Consider the following 17,229-nt stretch of genomic DNA (forward strand, 5'->3'; position numbering starts at 1 on the left):
AAAATCTTCTCCTCTGAAACTACTGGGCCAAATTCAAGAATGGTCAGTAAAAAAAGATTTTCAAACACATCACCATCACCATAACAAAAATTTGTCATGAATCCATCTGTGTCCTTTGTTTAATATGCAAATAGACCAATGTAACCGACACTGACTCTTTAGAGCCTTTAGTTTATATATATGGTAACAGTCTGATAATTTGTACTGAACTATTCATCGAATGAACATGTTGAAGGAGACCGTTCTTAACGGAGACAAGTAATACAAAACATGCTTCTTTTTTTGTTGGATTATCTTGCAATGCATTTTGAAATTAACGACATTTCTGTTGACTATTCGTGAGGGCTATGACAATTTTCCAAGCTCCAAACGAACTATTGTTTCCCGTGGGCAACGGAGATGTGTTATGTCTTGCACAAGAACAACATTTTACACGAAGTAATATAGGTAAAACAACACACAAGAATAAGATATCAACTTTCGTTATTTAGTTTCAATAATATAGTAATACTAGACTCGTCTTTTTAAAAGTAGCAACTCTCAAAGATAAGAACGTCTGCAATGTTCCATCTGCCGTATGTCAATTTTAACTTTTGCACACCAAATAAAAATTAAGAATATGCGTTTATTTTTTCTTCTATTGCAATATTGCTTGAACATATTCAAATCAACATTCTTGTACAAATATAATATGAATTATTTTATTAAATTTCAAAGAAAAGTGGGCGTTCAAAGTTAGCATATTGTTAATGAGTCGCGTATTTTGCGATTCAATTTATGACTAACTGCAGTGGCGGATCCAGAAGGGGGGGGGTCCGGGGGTTGGAACCCCCTTTTTTTTTGCCGATCAATGCATTTGAATGGGAGCATATAGTTGGAACCCCCCCCCCCTTTTTACCCTGGAGTGGGAACCCCCCCCCCCCCCCCCCTTTTTAAAATGGCTGGATCCGCCACTGCTAAGGCTCGTTTATTACTATTATATTATGATATTTCATTATTTTTTATAATTCCTACATCAGTCACGGCTAGCGAACTTAATAGCATATAATAAGTCATTTTAGAATTGATTTAATAATAATAATGAATTGTCCATTAATTTGCCTTTGCCTCCCTCTGATGGTTTGTTTGTTTTACGAATCTGCAATGCAAATCGCAATAAGTTAACATTTAATATGATGACAAATTGAGTAATTCGTACATTAATCATATACACAAGTGTTAATACAAAATGATGCTGACATTTTTAGTTCGTATTAAAAGGAAAAAGTCAAAGATATAAAATTACAAACACCGATTCATTTTACAGGGGTGAACCTTTACAGGGGTGAACCTTTACAGGATGTGAAATATTTAATGCTAAATGAAAACATAAACAAGGTTGGCAGTCATGACGCGAGTGGTTGTAGGAATTTGTCTGTTTTTAGTCATTATTTTGACATTAAGTGGATTAGTTACTGGAAAATCAATTAATGGTAAGAAAGTTAATTGTAACTATTTAAAACCTTTTACTTTCGTGTAGTTATTTGATTTATTACAACAAAATAGAAATGATTTCATTATAGAATATAAAGAAATATTTTGTAATTGTAAAAATAAAGAGATATGAATATATAAGTGCCTCTCATAGTCATTGATTTTTTACCACAAAACAGAAATGTTTTCAATATAGAATATAAAATTATGGTTGTAAATATAAAAATAAAGAAGATCTGGTATGCCAATGAGACAACTCTCTACGACCCAATGACATAGAATTATTAGAAATCAACAACCATATATGTCACAGTATGAGCAAAACACATATCGCATAGTGAACTATTAAAGGGCAAAGAATGACAAATGTAAAACAATTGAAACGAGAAAAGTAACTGTCTGATCTATGTACAAAAGGTTGAACGGTAAACAATCGATAGAAAGCAGAAATACATCTGTAGGACTCTAAAGTGAGATGGTCACGCTAAAGTGCGATGGTCTACGCTAAAGTACGATGGTGTATCACGCTAAAGTGCGACGGCTGTTTGTTCGCTAAAGTACGATGGACCAAAAGGGTAATGTTGAAGGGCTAAAAACTTTAAAGAACATGGATGTAATAAATAGTCTTTTTGCAAAAGCTAGTATGATAAGGTTTTATAACATATGTGATAGGCTTTACAATTACCGGTAGGCTTAAGTGATTGTTTCTAAATTAAGAAGAACGACCACGTAATAATTGCTAAAATCGTAGTTTAGGTGTGACAAAAATCTATATATCCTGTATATGATAAAAAAAATAAAAAAATTCGGGCGTATCAAATATTTGAATAATTGATGTAGCTTGCCGTTCACACAGTCTATCTCGTCACTGTAAACTACAAATACAAATCCTTTATTGTGAAACATTTATTTGTTTAAAACATTCTTAATTTAAATGAGAGAGAAATGCAATGTTCTCCTAGCTTTCTTCTTTTTTCGCAGCGAGGTTGTATTTTCCTACAATGTACAAACTAATTTTTTAGCAGACAATTTATGATTTACGCATGAAAACATGTACATTTTGTACCTTTATTTTTTACCGACTTTAATTTTCAATAAAATCGACAATATTTTAACGGGGACCGGAAAGTAAACTGCAACATAAACAATCATTTCAATGTATCCGTTATCTTCTAATAGAAACAGGATAAAGAATACTTATGCGTATACTTTTGTATCTGTATAGTAAGATGGTCGACTGCAGGACACAAGTCCTTCTTCCGGCACCCGAAAAAAAAACCACATTTGCCTCAGCCGACAAAGCACGGTTATGTTTAAATTGAGTAAGTCATGGACATTTGGTTTAAACTTGTTAATCAAATATTCTACATTTATCTTTCGGCATGTTCATTTTTTGTTTTGTATAAAAGACTGTTCACGTCATAATCCATAGATAATACTTTCGCGGACCATCGCACTTTAGCGTGTGTAGGCATCGAACTTTAGCGTAGACCATCGCACTTCAGCGTAACCATCGTACTTTAGCGTCCCCATCGCACTTTAGAGTCCTACAATCTAATAAAAACATAGACCGGACATGTAAGAATATAATTATTATCTGGTTGTGCAGTTTTCTTGACTATTGTTAGAATCTGATAGTTGTTTCGGAGTAGTCCGGTGCAGATAGTTGGTGTTGTGCTGACCAATAATCTAGTAGTCTTCTTTATTTGTTCATCCAACCAAGGAGGTTATATTAGATATAACCTCCTTGATCCAACCTAGAGACAAACAATATAATAACATAAGTAACGGTAATATGAAAGAACTGAAAAATATTTCAAAAGAGGAACATTGTTGTTCTACATCTATATTTATGAAGTCACGTGAAAAAATATCAATCATCCATACAAATCGATAAATGATCAAGTGAGAAGAAAATTAATATACCTGTATGTTAACGAAAATTGAAAATTCATCTTTTGTTTTTGTTTTTGTTTTTGTTTTTGTTTTTTTTTTTGTTATTTTACTTCTCTGACTGAATTTGCACTGTTACAAATTAAATCTATGCATGTCTCGTATAAATTTTTACTGCTGATCGACCGATCATATGTATTATCTTAACCCTTTCCCCCTAAATACATCGGCTATAATAAAACAAAACAATATATTGATTCATAGTGCCGATAACCCAGACAGCTTGAGGGACACCGTATTTTTTAAGTTGAAAATTCAATACATGTACTTAATTCTAATAAGCAAAAATAGATAAATCAATACAATTATAGATGATTACTGAATGCTGATATATGCTGTATATTTAAGTTAAATACCAAATAAAACAAATACTCTTTCATCGACGATCCCGCCGGCCAGAAAATACCAACTAAAACGAGATAACTTGGTCACACTACATATAAATACTAAATATGTAGTGGAAAAAAAGTTGGAAACCTGTGTCCAAACCCTATGCACGGAGAACCGTCTCCAGAGGTACACTTGGACAGTATAAAAAAAATGAAATATAGATAATTATTCGAAACAAAACACAACTAATCATGAGCAGAAACATGAATTAAAACTAACCAAAAATGTTACATATCTGAAATATGTAAAAATAAACTTGACACTACGACTGTTGGGTAGAAAGTGAAGGCTTTCAAAATATTTTCACGTGACTAAGTTAGAAAATTCATACGCATCGTTAATACAAAATTAATGTTTCCCGCTATTCGTTGAATCGCGGGAAAATGTTCTCGCTAAAAATTCGTAAACCATTAGTCTAAGATTAAATGATCTGCTGATGAAATTCATTACCATACCAAACGTATATATGCATGGTCATGGCGCAAAAAAAAACTGTTATACATATACATGTACAATATATTTATGTTGTCGGAAAATATCAAATGTATTTGTATGGGCTTTAGAATCAGTACGAAAAGCGAGGCTCTGCCGAGCTTTTCTCCTGTTTAGTAGCGAGTACAAATAAATTTTATATTTTCCGACAATATACATTATTGTGTTTATCCTGAAATTACTCCCAACACTTGAAAATTAAGTTATCAAAATCTAAATCATTGTCTCTAAATGTCTCAAAGAAATCGACTTAGTTGAAACGCGGACTGCGAAGAGGACCCCAAAATGAGCTGGTTAGGAAACAGAAATATTCGTATTACAGCTTGCTCAACATGGACGTGGCGTAGCAGGAGACTTTATTTGAACAAGTACCAATAAAGCAAAAAAACATTTGTATACCTGTTATTTGTACAATAGATGGCTAATTGCAGGATTTTTTTTTTTTTTGCTTTGAGCCGATTGCTACCTCGTTTTCGATGGTTTTATCATAGCCTGCTGTACTTATTATTTGCGGCGTCATAAAAAGTTATAAGACAGAAATCAATAGTTTGTATATATATCATGAAAAGTTTAATATTTGTTTTTAGATTTATTCAAATAGACTTTTTTTAAATGATTATACACAAGCAGCTTCTAAATCAAACCAAAACAAAATTAAGTCCAACCCCGCAACATCTGCGCCTGTAAGTCAAGATGTGAAGTTCATGTCCGTCAATTTTTGTTCGTAAATTATATTGGTTACATTAGTTCTTTTAATACGTTTTTTCGGATGAATAGTTTCACATTTTTTGAGTCGGGACTTTTTATAGCTGACTGACTAGTAGTATACGGTATTGGGTTTTCTCATTCTTATCGCTTGCATGCTTATATTTTCCCAATTTGAACTCTCGTTCATAGTTGTGTCATTTGGCAATCAGTACACATCTCCTTATTTCTTTAGATGATGCTAATTTCGATAAAATACATAAATTTTATAACGGTAAACTATTAATTTCATTCTTGTCTGTTTTTCTGTCAAGGCGTTTCGTGTGGATCTGACGAATTCCGTTGTAAGAATGGTAAATGTATAGCAAGTGACTGGAAGTGTGATGGTATGGTAGATTGTGGCGGGAACGACGAATCTGACGAAAAGAATTGTAAACGAGGTATATCATGACATACATTCATATTATTAAAAAATAGTATTTCCTATTTCACTGGATCTAGCTTTATTCGCAGAGCCAAAATCTGACAATGAATGAATCCTAGCGGATTTTTAATATATACTAGTAAGTATGTACACATAAACTAATATCTCGTTTAAATGCATACTATAAGGCCAACTAAAATTAATTAGTAGATTTTCATCCAAATTTTTGAAAAAAATAGGGCGGGTAGGAGGATTTTATTTTTTAAATTTTATTTCATATGAAACCTTCTTGTCATGTGTTATTCATATATGCAAGTGTAATAATAAGCTTATATCATGTAAATACATTCATAAGGTATCGTGTATAAGACAATAACAATCAAAACCAAGGAGTAACCAAAGACTCATAAAAAACCAAAAGACATTTACATCAACAGTTACAAATAATAAGCAGGAAACAACACTAACTCCACTATTAAAAAACCAGGAGTGAAATCAGGTGCTTCGGAAGGGTAAGCATTCCCTGCACCGTATACGGCACCCGTCATGTTATTTCTTTGTTCAGTTCGTTAATGATGAAAGGTTGTTATGGCTGAGGAAGAATATCACTGAGATATGATTTCTGACACACTTTTGTCATAATGGCCAATTAGCTCATGATGGCGACCATAAAATTGCTTGAGTGATGACCTTAATTTGATTGATTCATAGCCCTGTCTTAGCAACTTTTGAGAAAGCAGTATTCCTCGTTCAATAAAATCAACGTACTTTGAGCTATAGCTCTAGAGTAACATATCAATTGAGACACATATACTCCATATGCTGGTGCCGCTTTTCTCAAATTCATAAATATATATCTCTGATCTGTTCTACATGTAATTGCCGCTTTAGAAACATATTTTATAGTTAGCAGCAGAAGTGTGGAGAAATGTTCTCTTCAGTTGGACTACCTACATCAAATGTATTTTGCTTTCTTAGCAATGTTTTGTTGTCCTAATAAAATGAAGCAAATGCATTGGTATGCAACACAAGTACGATAAGTACAGAATAAAATGAAAACTCAAACAGTGTTTAAATAATAGGATTGGTCCTTAATATGCAAGATGCAAATATAATTACAGTGCAGAAAATAAAGTTGTTTATGACTCTATCGTGGGTATTGGGACAGAGGATGTTTTCTCTATTTCTGCAAAAAACGAAACTAAGGCTAAATCTAAGAGCTTGCTATCAATTAATAAATTAAAAATGCCTATGTTTGTCGATTTGTTTAACTCAATATACGGTCACCAATCTAAAAAGTTCATGTTTGTGCTAATTTCTTTATTCCAGTCAAATGTGTTCCACGATTCTAACGCTTTTGTGTTTCATTCACAGTCCAAACTTCTTGACACAAAGTCATTGGATAAATAAAATAAATCCAAGTTGTTTTACTCACAAACATTTGTGTCATTTGTGACATACGGCGATTTGCGTTCTTGGGCACAGCCTATTACTCGTAACCTGAATATGTCACGCCCTTCTCGTAACCAATCTCTATTTTGGTAAATGATGTTGTCATCAAAGATCAGCAGAATATATCGACTAAATCATTCAGTAAGAATACGCTATGAAATACGAAAACCGAAATCTGAAACAGGAAGTTTTAGATGAAACGAAATTATCGACGGTTACTGGTAACGGAAATGAACAAAATCCGGAATTCGTATTTTTTTCAAAAATAAAAAAAATCGGGGCGGGAAGATTTCAGAGGGGCGGGCGGGGATGAAAATCTACCATTTAATTTTAATTGGCCTAAATAAGAGACAAACACAGCTTTCTGATGTTCAACTCTCGAATATGCTAATTAATTTAGCCTGGTATCCTAGATCACTGGTCGACGTACTGACTTAAAGAAGAGGTTTGGTCAGGATGTTAGGCTTAAATTTATTGAGAAGATATAAATCAAGGGGATGAACTAAGTTATTTGATAGAGTACTCACCATTAACAATGGCTACCTTCAGGACTTACAGTATCCACGAGACTACCATCTTAAATGTATAACACGACAGGTCCTCACGCGGAGCAGGATTTGCTTACCTTTTTTTTTTTAGATCACCCCTAGATTTCGGTGGGGTTCGTGTTTCTCAGTCTTTGAGATCACCCCTAGATTTCGGTGGGGTTCGTGTTTCTTAATCTTTGAGATCACCCCTAGATTTCGGTGGGGTTCGTGTTTCTCAATCTTTGAGATCACCCCTAGATTTCAATGGGGTTCGTGTTTCTCAGTCTTTGACTCTTTTTGTTTTTGCCATGATATTGACAGATTGTTTATGACTTATGAGTTTGGATATCTCCTGTGTGTCTTTCGCCTTTCTTAAGTTTTTTTTCTTTAGACTAGACACTAGACAAATATGGTTATTTATTTGTACATGTATTTTTATTATAATTCAAAGCTTTTAATTTAATTGCATATTAATTTGTGGAATAGGATAAATGGTGAAAACATAACAAACGAAACCCTGCCAAGTTTACATTACTTTTTGTTTAAGATGTATAATGGTACACGAATCGCGGCGGCCCGATCATTTCTGTTCTAAAGTTATAATTTGGTTGAAATCACTTGCAATTAACATTACAAGGGAGGTAACTCAATAATTTGCTATCATTCTTTAGATTTTTAGATTTCTCAAATTACCAGAAACGTAGAGAGAAAAAAAAACCTTTTTCAGCTCAGGATAATTAATGGTCACTATAAACTAGGATAAAGGGTTTTTTCTGCCTTGTGTTGAGATTTTTCTAAATTGTCTTATTCTCATAAAGACTGGCTATCAAAATGAAAACGTCGTGTGTCTTTAATTGACGTTTGTGTAACTTTAGTACTGGACTTGCTTACATGTAATCTGGTTGTTGCATGATTTTCTTGAATATTAAAAAGTCGTGAATTGGTACCTATAAGTTTGTTTGGTTTGCAGTAGAGGAGGGTTTAAAAACATAGCTTTTGTTGAGAAATGAGATAGAGTTAAACAGCTCCCGAGTATATTAACCAATCAAAATCTGGCATTACACTTGAAGTATAATTATAATGCATTCTATCTACTACTGACAAAACAGCTACTATTATCGACAATTACTTTTTAATTCAAATTCAAAAACAGAAAAGATTCAACTTATTAATTTGTGTAAACTGTTTTTGTTGTAAACTTTATGGATATTAACACTTTTAATTTAATTGAATGCTTTGACATTATATGGTATTAATAAACTATCCACTAGAGACCAATTGACATACAAGCATAACTAAATATACATGTATATAGGTCACCATACGGCCGTATGCTAATTTTACTGTATATGTGTCGTACTGAAAAGACCGTGAATAATAAATCGGTTGTTTGGCATTTTTATCGACGCTGTACTCAAGAATTATCTACTCTGAGCTTGTTTTTTTGTGTAGATTTTAATCACATGTATTGTATATTTTTGCAGACGATAAGTGTGATCAGTATCCATGGTTCTACTTCCGGTGCACGATTACCCATCGATGTATACCAAAATCGTGGATGTGCAATGGGGTACCAGATTGCCTTTACAACGATCGATCTGATGAAAAGCATTGTCCACGAATAAAACATAAAAACTGAAATTTCAAAAATAAGCTGCGTAGACTTTAACAGTCACTGTGATAGACAACTTTAAATCTTACTTTCATGGTTCGATTGCCAATGAGACAACATTTTAATCTAGAATTACAACATAATCTAGAATTACAACAAAGAGGATAAAAAAAATAAAAGGCAGCTGTTAGAACTTCAACAATGACAAAAACCTAACACCGTATAGTCGGCTATAAAATAGCTCGACAAGAAAAATGTGACACAAATTAAAAACAACGGACTAGTTTATAACAAAACAATTAACGGAAACAAAATATGACTGGCAATCATGAAACAACGGCAACCACTGTAACACGGGTTCCTGATAAGGGACAAATACCTTAAAATGTTTCCGAATCAAACCGTGATATGTTGAGCGCTCAACCCGACCCATAACCTGGGACAGTGGTGTAAAGTATTATAACAAAATTACCGAACTCCGAGGTAAATTCTACACGGAATTTCTCTAAGAAAATGGCAAAATCAAAAGTTTAAACGCATCGAACGAATGGATAACAACTGTCATATTCCCGACTTGGTACATTTGTGTACAGGCATTTTAGAAAATGGTTTATTAATTAACCTGATTTATTTTTTCAACCAGCTAAACCTCTAACGTTTATGACAGTCGCATAAATTCCATTATATTGACAACGATGGTTGAGTAAAAATATCAAAAATTGGGGTACAGCAGGCAACAAAGTGTTATGATCTTTTTTTATTAACTATAAAAACAAACAAATATGTCAACAAAGAAAAACAAAAAGGCATCTAGACAAAGCACATTAGCAAAACGAAAGACAAGAATACGAAAATTTACCATAGCACAATAACACAACGCATAGCACAACGACGGGATGTATGACGTTACGCACGGTATTGCGTCGCAAGATGTAACATGAAAAATTGATAATTTTGACTCGATACACGTTGACGTTTACTTATCAAAAGCGAATTTGCGCTATTTTTCCCAAAAATATTGCAGAGTACATGTACCTTCTCGGCCGATTTTTATCAAATACCATAAAATGAAGGAATAATTCAAGTTTTATTGGTTCCAAGGCCATGAATTTCGAAGAATCGTTCTTTTTGTATGAGGTGAAAACAAATGCATTTTTTCCCATGTTATTTTGGTTAGAATGCATAGCAAACTGTTAAAAATAATCTTTGTGTTAATTCTTAAAGCGGGAGGGACACATAAGAAAATAAACACTCTAATAATTTCTACATCTTAAAGCATTTATTTTATTAAATAATTTAGAAAAATATAATTTTATATCGTTTTTAATTGAAATGATTTTTTTAGGATGAAATCACTTTTGTCCAATATCTGAATGTGCGAGTTTACAGACTATATATGCAAGGCTCTTTCTCTGTTTTTTTTAAGCACTTATGGTTTTATTTACAATTCACAATTACAGTATTTATATAATCGTTTAAAGTTTATAAGACCGTTGTACCTCGGATTCTAATCTGTAAAGGTGGTTTTAGATTTGTGTGAAAACTTTTGTACATAAGAAATGATCCCTAGTTCCTCACCCTTTTCTCACTGTGTCTATAAAGGGTATAATCCTGATGTGTGTGGTTTTTTTTTAAATTTCAAATCAGTGTTAATGGATTCAGCAGACTTTTTTGGAATGAACATTTTCCGGCAAAATTTTAACTGCCAAGACAGACTAATCTCATAAACATGTTTAACCCCGCCGTATTTTTGCGCCTGTCCCAAGTCAGGAGCCTCTGGCTTTTGTTAGTCTTGTATATTTTTTATTTAAGTTTCTTGTGTACAATTCGGAAATTAGTATGGCGTTCATTATCACTAAACTAGTATATATTTGTTTAGGGGCCAGCTGAAGGACACCTCCGGGTGCGTGAATGTCTCGCTACATTGAAGACCTGTTAGTGACCTTCTGCTGTTGTTTTTTCTATGGTCGGGTTGTTGTCTCTTTGACACATTCCCCATTTCCATTCTCAATTTTAGTGTGTATTCATATAAAAGACGCTACTGTGAAGAAACGTCTAAATAACGCCCTTGAACATAATGGCTAGACATAGGGAATGCTTTCTTAAACAAAATTATAAGGTCATGATGCTAGTGAAAACACCCGACTCATATAGCCAGGGGTGTGAACTTATAGTTTGTATCTTTTAGATATGTTAATTTAGTATTATAAATGCACATTTTCTATCTATATCACATATTTAAACTAAGGAATGGAAAAAAAAATAACGTTTGGACATAGTGGCTAGACATGCGATTTATTAAAATTCTGCTCCATAAAAAAGTTCGTTTTACATTTGAAACTTTGAAAATGCTTACGTTTTTTCAGAACTTTCTATTGAGTATACTTTTATTAGTTTTAATATGATTCAATTATATAATAATGATAAAAATGGAATCTGAAATTTTGAATAACTTTCCTCATGACACGTAAAGACGGGTTCCTCTGCTGAATATTTCGTTGAGGACTTGCTTTAAATTTCACCCAACGCCAAAAAAGCCGATGTCAGAAAACAAATCTAGTAGGAAGTTAAAATACCAAATTTCGTAGATTTTATGTGGAAAATTACAACAAAACATAGGAAAATTAATTTTATTCAATCGGAAAATGTTACGCCGGACAAAATTGCACTTTTTGTGATCAATAAAATAAATGTAAGCTATAAAAGTTTACAGAATTAAGTTAAAATAAGAAAAACATATTAATGCCTTTTTGTAGATATGTGGATGTGGATGGATTTATTTTTTATAGCCGAATGGTTGCTGTTCTAAAATCATATTGTAACGAAATTTTATACCGAACGCACTACCGAGCGCAACGTCTATAAGTACCAAGCCACGTCAGATGTCATTGGATATATTACCACAGTGAAGTGATAATTAAAAATGAAAGACAAATTAAAGAATAAAAGAATTCTTTAAACTGTATTAAGATGATAAACAACGGCAGTATTTTTGTTCTGTATGTTAAATGTCAAAACTTCAAGAATTTGTTCGAATTAATCATTCTAAAAGTATTGTCCTACGTTAACTTGCTATTCTGGTATAGGATAGATACATTTTTTGTAGGCATACATATATAGACAATAACTGTTTCGTGCCTTTAATTGTCAGCTGTATGTGTACGAAGCTAGTATAATAATTGCTTACATCTTCTCATTGGAACTTTAGTGGATAGTTGTCTCATTGGCAACCATACTATATCTCCTTATTTCTACACAATACCAAATACAGAAAATTCATTTCAGATGTGTATCTCAATTATCACCCTCGTTGGTAGGCAAAGTCGTTACCCCCCCCCCCTCCCCCCCAAAAAAAAACACTTTCCGTCCTCGTCTAAATGATTATTTACATGTATCAAGGTATGATATTACTTTTGTGAAGTTCGATATGAAACACTTTCCGTCCTCGTCTAAAGGATTATTTACATGTATCAAGGTATGATATTACTTTTTGTGAAGCTCGATATGAACATTGATGCAAGTTAATGACCCGATGTTAACCTTACATGACATACACAAACTGCCACGAGCATTAAATATTGCTTTTGTTTATGTATTTGTTCTTTACGTCAACAGTCGAATAACATATTATATATCTGTTAAACTACAAGTTACAGTGAAACCTGTTTAAACCGAACCTCTTCGGGACTTAAGATTTTGTTCGGTTTTATCAGGTTCACAACGCATACAATTTGATATGACGGTGCTTAAGAACATATTTGGTTTATACAGGATTACGGTTTATGCAGGATTCGGTTTAGCCAGGTTTCACTGTAATTAGATCATGTATATTGGACATTTGCGCAACAGGGACACAATTCTAGATTTATCAGGGCAGGGGCAGTTTGTTTTCTGCTATCCGGTCCCCCTACATTTTTTTATGAATAAATTTCTTCAATTGCAGTTAAATATCGGAATTTCAAGATGATTTCAAGATCAAATAAAAAAAGTCTTATTTCATTGAATACAAAATCATTAGTGTTAATTTCACCAACGTCATGCAACAAATGGCTTTGTAAAATAAGTTGTAACAAAATGAAGGCAGAACTCGAAGGAAAGATATAATAGTTCCTTGTATTTTCTAATTTATTTTCATCGAAATATGATTTTTTTTCTTCAAATTTATACAAAGAATGAAACATAAAAGAAAAAAAAAGGCTTGAAATATGAATAAAATCATCATAAGAATAGCTTTGTCTTTTCTCCCAAATTAATCATTGACTTATTCGTTTGACCTACTGCGCTAATACACTCTTGTAATGTTAGACCTTGACAAAGCAGATTCGTACATATATTACTATTATATATGGTAATATATTCAATATGCGAATATCATGAAAAAACCATAATATTTGCATATAATGTGTTTAAATTGTGCATTATGAGATAGTCCTAAATATATACATGAGAACATAAAGGTGTATGGTCAACCCTGGACTTCGTAAGATCCAGTAGTTAAACCCTGTCAAAGAGTGGTTTCCATGTGGCTGTCCCGGATGTATAAATACGCAGCCACGTCCGGTAGGAATAGAAAGTGCAATCCGGTGTCTCTTGCAGGGAAAAAGACAAACTTTCTACACGTTTAAAAACCATTGCAACATCCCTGAAAGAGGCTTGTAGATGACATGCTGTAAGACTAAATGTCCGCACATTTCCAACATATTTCCAGATGTAATTAATTGTGTCCGCTTTTCATCCTGGTCGGCCATCTTGCACTACCTACCTTTTGTATCAATAAATGAGTATTTTAACGTCCCTAATATAAATGAAACAATTGCCACTGGACGTTTTGCATATATATATTACTGAAGTCAGCTGAACTCATAAATAAAGATAAATAAAGAGATGTGGTATGATTACCAATGAGACAGCTATTCACCATAGTTCAAATGAAGTAGATGTAAGCTACATGCAGTATAGGCGACCTATACGTTTATACTTATTGTCTAATTTCAACCTAAATGCGACTGATAATGAATCATAATTATCTCGGGGCACCAGACTGCAAGGGTACAAACTTATAGATTTTTATTTTCCTGTTCATGATTTTTTCCTATAGCCTTTGTCTTTCGTCTGTTAACTCATAACCTCGCTCGTGGCAATCATCATTCGACTGCGGATATTCTGTGTTCCTCCATCAAAATCAACTGTCAGTCATTGTATGGTCCAGTGTACTGGAATAACGTTATGTGTATACATAAACTAACAATTTTGTCTTTTTAAAACAGTGAATATGTTTCGATGGCCGAATGGTCTAAGTAGTCGAACAGATGTATCACTAGCCAGTCAACACTGAGGTATCGAGTTCTAATCCCGTATGTGGCAGCACACGATCGACCCGAATCTTTATTGAACTTTATTGCCATTTTTCCTACCGAAGGTCAGTGGTTCTCTTCGGGAACTCCGACTTCCACCACATATAAAAACTGACCGCCACAAAATATCACAAAAGTGCTTAAAATGGTGTTTAGCGCTAATCTATATTCTTCGAAAGGACTGGTCCAATTCGGCCTAATCTTGGCAACGTAGTTCATTTTTAAAGTTATGGACTACCTGTCAGTAGCTGCGAGTACACTCCGATCTGAACTTCATGCTGTCTTTTATTGTTGGGATGTACCCGGCCACGTTCACTATGCATTTCTATTTGTATTCATCGGGTGCGTTCAGCACTTTTCATCTGATTTGTATTGTTCTTTCTTATGTTGCACTGTTACATCACTGTCCCAAGTTAGGGAAGGGTTGTAGTCCCACTAAAATGATTAACCCCTTTATATTCTGTATATTTGTGCCTGTCCCAAATCGGGAGCCTGTAATTCAGTGGTTGCCGTTTGATGCTGTGTTTTTGTTTTTCGTTCATATGTTTGTTCATTGATTTGGCCGTTAAACTCATTGGAATTGTTTTACATTTGTGATTTCGGGACCTTTTATATATGACTGTGGTACGTGCTTTGCTCATTGTTGAATGCCAAAAGTCGTCTTTTTTTGATATTTTGTACGATATTTCTGCGATTCAGTTTAACAACATGCATCTAGTTCTTGCCTATAATAAATGGACGTTTTTAAGGCTTTCCTTAGGTATATTTTTAGTTACTTCTTAGTTTATGGTTAGTTTTAAAACAAAAAAGTAGTTTAATACATGAAGTGGTAAAATATCCCTTAAATTTATTTACTCGAGAGCCATTTTCAAAAGGACTTTTATCTTTTTTATATATAAAAATTCACCAAGCTTGATGCGTATTCGTTAAGGTTTTAGTATTACATTGTAGACTCATTGTAAGATGATGACTTATTATCAAACATATGACCAAATTATGACGATCAAAAATAAACTCATCATAGATTCCAGGATTAAAATTTATACGCCAGACATGAGTTTTGTCTACAAAAGATTCACCATAGACGCTGGAATCAAACGAGTAAAAAAAACCACAAATAACTTACGAAGTTAGTCACATGTTGTACAATGAATATATAAAAAAGAAGATGTGGTATAATTACCAATGAGACAACACCTTACAAGAGACCAAAGGACACATTCGTTTTGCAAAATGTTGAGTATTTATCAAAGAAATGAATACACGGAGGCCTCTGAACTTTAAGCAAGTCTAGGTATAGCTTAACAGTATTCAGTTGGAAGTATTTTTTATTTCTTGTTTGTCAAATTCAAGTTTGGTTTTTTTTTTTTTCATTTTTGGTGTTGATGTCCTTCCATGCAAAATTTTACAAAACATATAGAATTTGCCGTTTTACTTCCAAATGCCTTCGACAGCTGAACAACATTTCTATTGTATGGACACACGTTGAAAAATATTATAGGTTGATGATTTCAGATCTTTTTTAATTCCCTTTTCTGTATGATTTTTTTTTCGGTCAGTTTTATAATATCAAATAGTCTAACTGGTCAACAAGTTTTATAATATCAAATAGTCTAACTGGTCAACAAGTTTTATAATATCAAATAGTCTAACTGGTCAACAAGTTTTATAATACCAAATAGTCTAACTGGTTAACAAATTTTATAATATCAAATAGTCTAACTGGTCAACAGGTTTTATAATATCAAATAGTCTAACTGGTTAACAAGTTTTATAATATCAAATAATCTAACTGGTCAACAAGTTTTATAATATCAAATAGTCTAACTGGTTAACAAATTTTATAATATCAAATAGTCTAACTGGTTAACAAATTTTATAATATCAAATAGTCTAACTGGTTAACAAATTTTATAATATCAAATAGTCTAACTGGTTAACAAATTTTATAATATCAAATAGTCTAACTGGTTAACAAATTTTATAATATCAGATAGTCTAACTGGTTAACAACACTGTAAATTGTTAGCTTTAAAGTTAAAGGAACCTAGCTTTCATAAATCACAGAATTGTTCTCGTGACTTTTTTTATTGGGTATTTGAATCCATCACTTCATCGAAAAGATTTCAGAGACAGTTGCAAGTGTTTTATATTTATATGTTTATAATGTTCTACTCGATTCGTTTGCTATTCATAAACTTCGATGCATTTTATTTCATATATGCTGCACAGTTACTGCACCTGCGCTGTATTTTGAAACAAAAGTTTTAGTTCATATAATAAAGTTTCATTGTGTATTAATTTCATTTCCATTTTTATTTTTATTGTATTTCATTCTGCAAGATCTACTTATTTATAGAATATTAAATTAAGTTTGATTTATTTCGCAATACAATATAGCAACTATGAGGTTTTTTGTGAAACTATAGAAGCTAGATATAAGAAGATGAGATATAAGTCACAATGAGACAACTCTCCATCCAAGTCATAATTTATAAAAGTAAACCGTTATAGATCAAAGTACGGTCTTCAACACGGAGACTTGGCTCACACCGAATAACAAGCTATAAAGGTCCCCCCAAAAAAGCTAGTGTAAAACCAAGGAGGTTATAATAGATCTAATATAACCTCCTTGTGTAAAACCATTGAAAATGGGAAACCAACGGTCTAATCTATATAAAAAACGAAAAACGAGAAGCACTAATGAACCACATTTACAAACAACAACTACTAAACATCAGATTCCAGACTTAGGACAGGTGCAAACAATTGCAGCGGGATATAGTAGTCTTTGTTTTAAATTAATGTTAACTTGTTTGAAACCTATTTGTCTGAAGGGGTATAATA

The 17,229-nt window shown here is 32.9% G+C and overlaps 1 long non-coding RNA gene across 1 annotated transcript; it reads left to right on the top strand.

The window, feature by feature from the left end:
* Positions 1 to 1,312: 1,312 nt before the first annotated feature.
* Positions 1,313 to 9,122, top strand: LOC139494942 (uncharacterized). The gene is made up of 3 exons (XR_011657215.1): positions 1,313 to 1,472; positions 5,328 to 5,453; positions 8,901 to 9,122. It is a non-coding gene; the product is annotated as an uncharacterized lncRNA (long non-coding RNA).
* The last annotated feature ends 8,107 nt before the right edge of the window (positions 9,123 to 17,229 follow it).

Source organism: Mytilus edulis, chromosome 11, assembly GCF_963676685.1.
Source record: "Mytilus edulis chromosome 11, xbMytEdul2.2, whole genome shotgun sequence".
NCBI classification, from domain to species: Eukaryota; Metazoa; Mollusca; class Bivalvia; order Mytilida; family Mytilidae; genus Mytilus; species Mytilus edulis.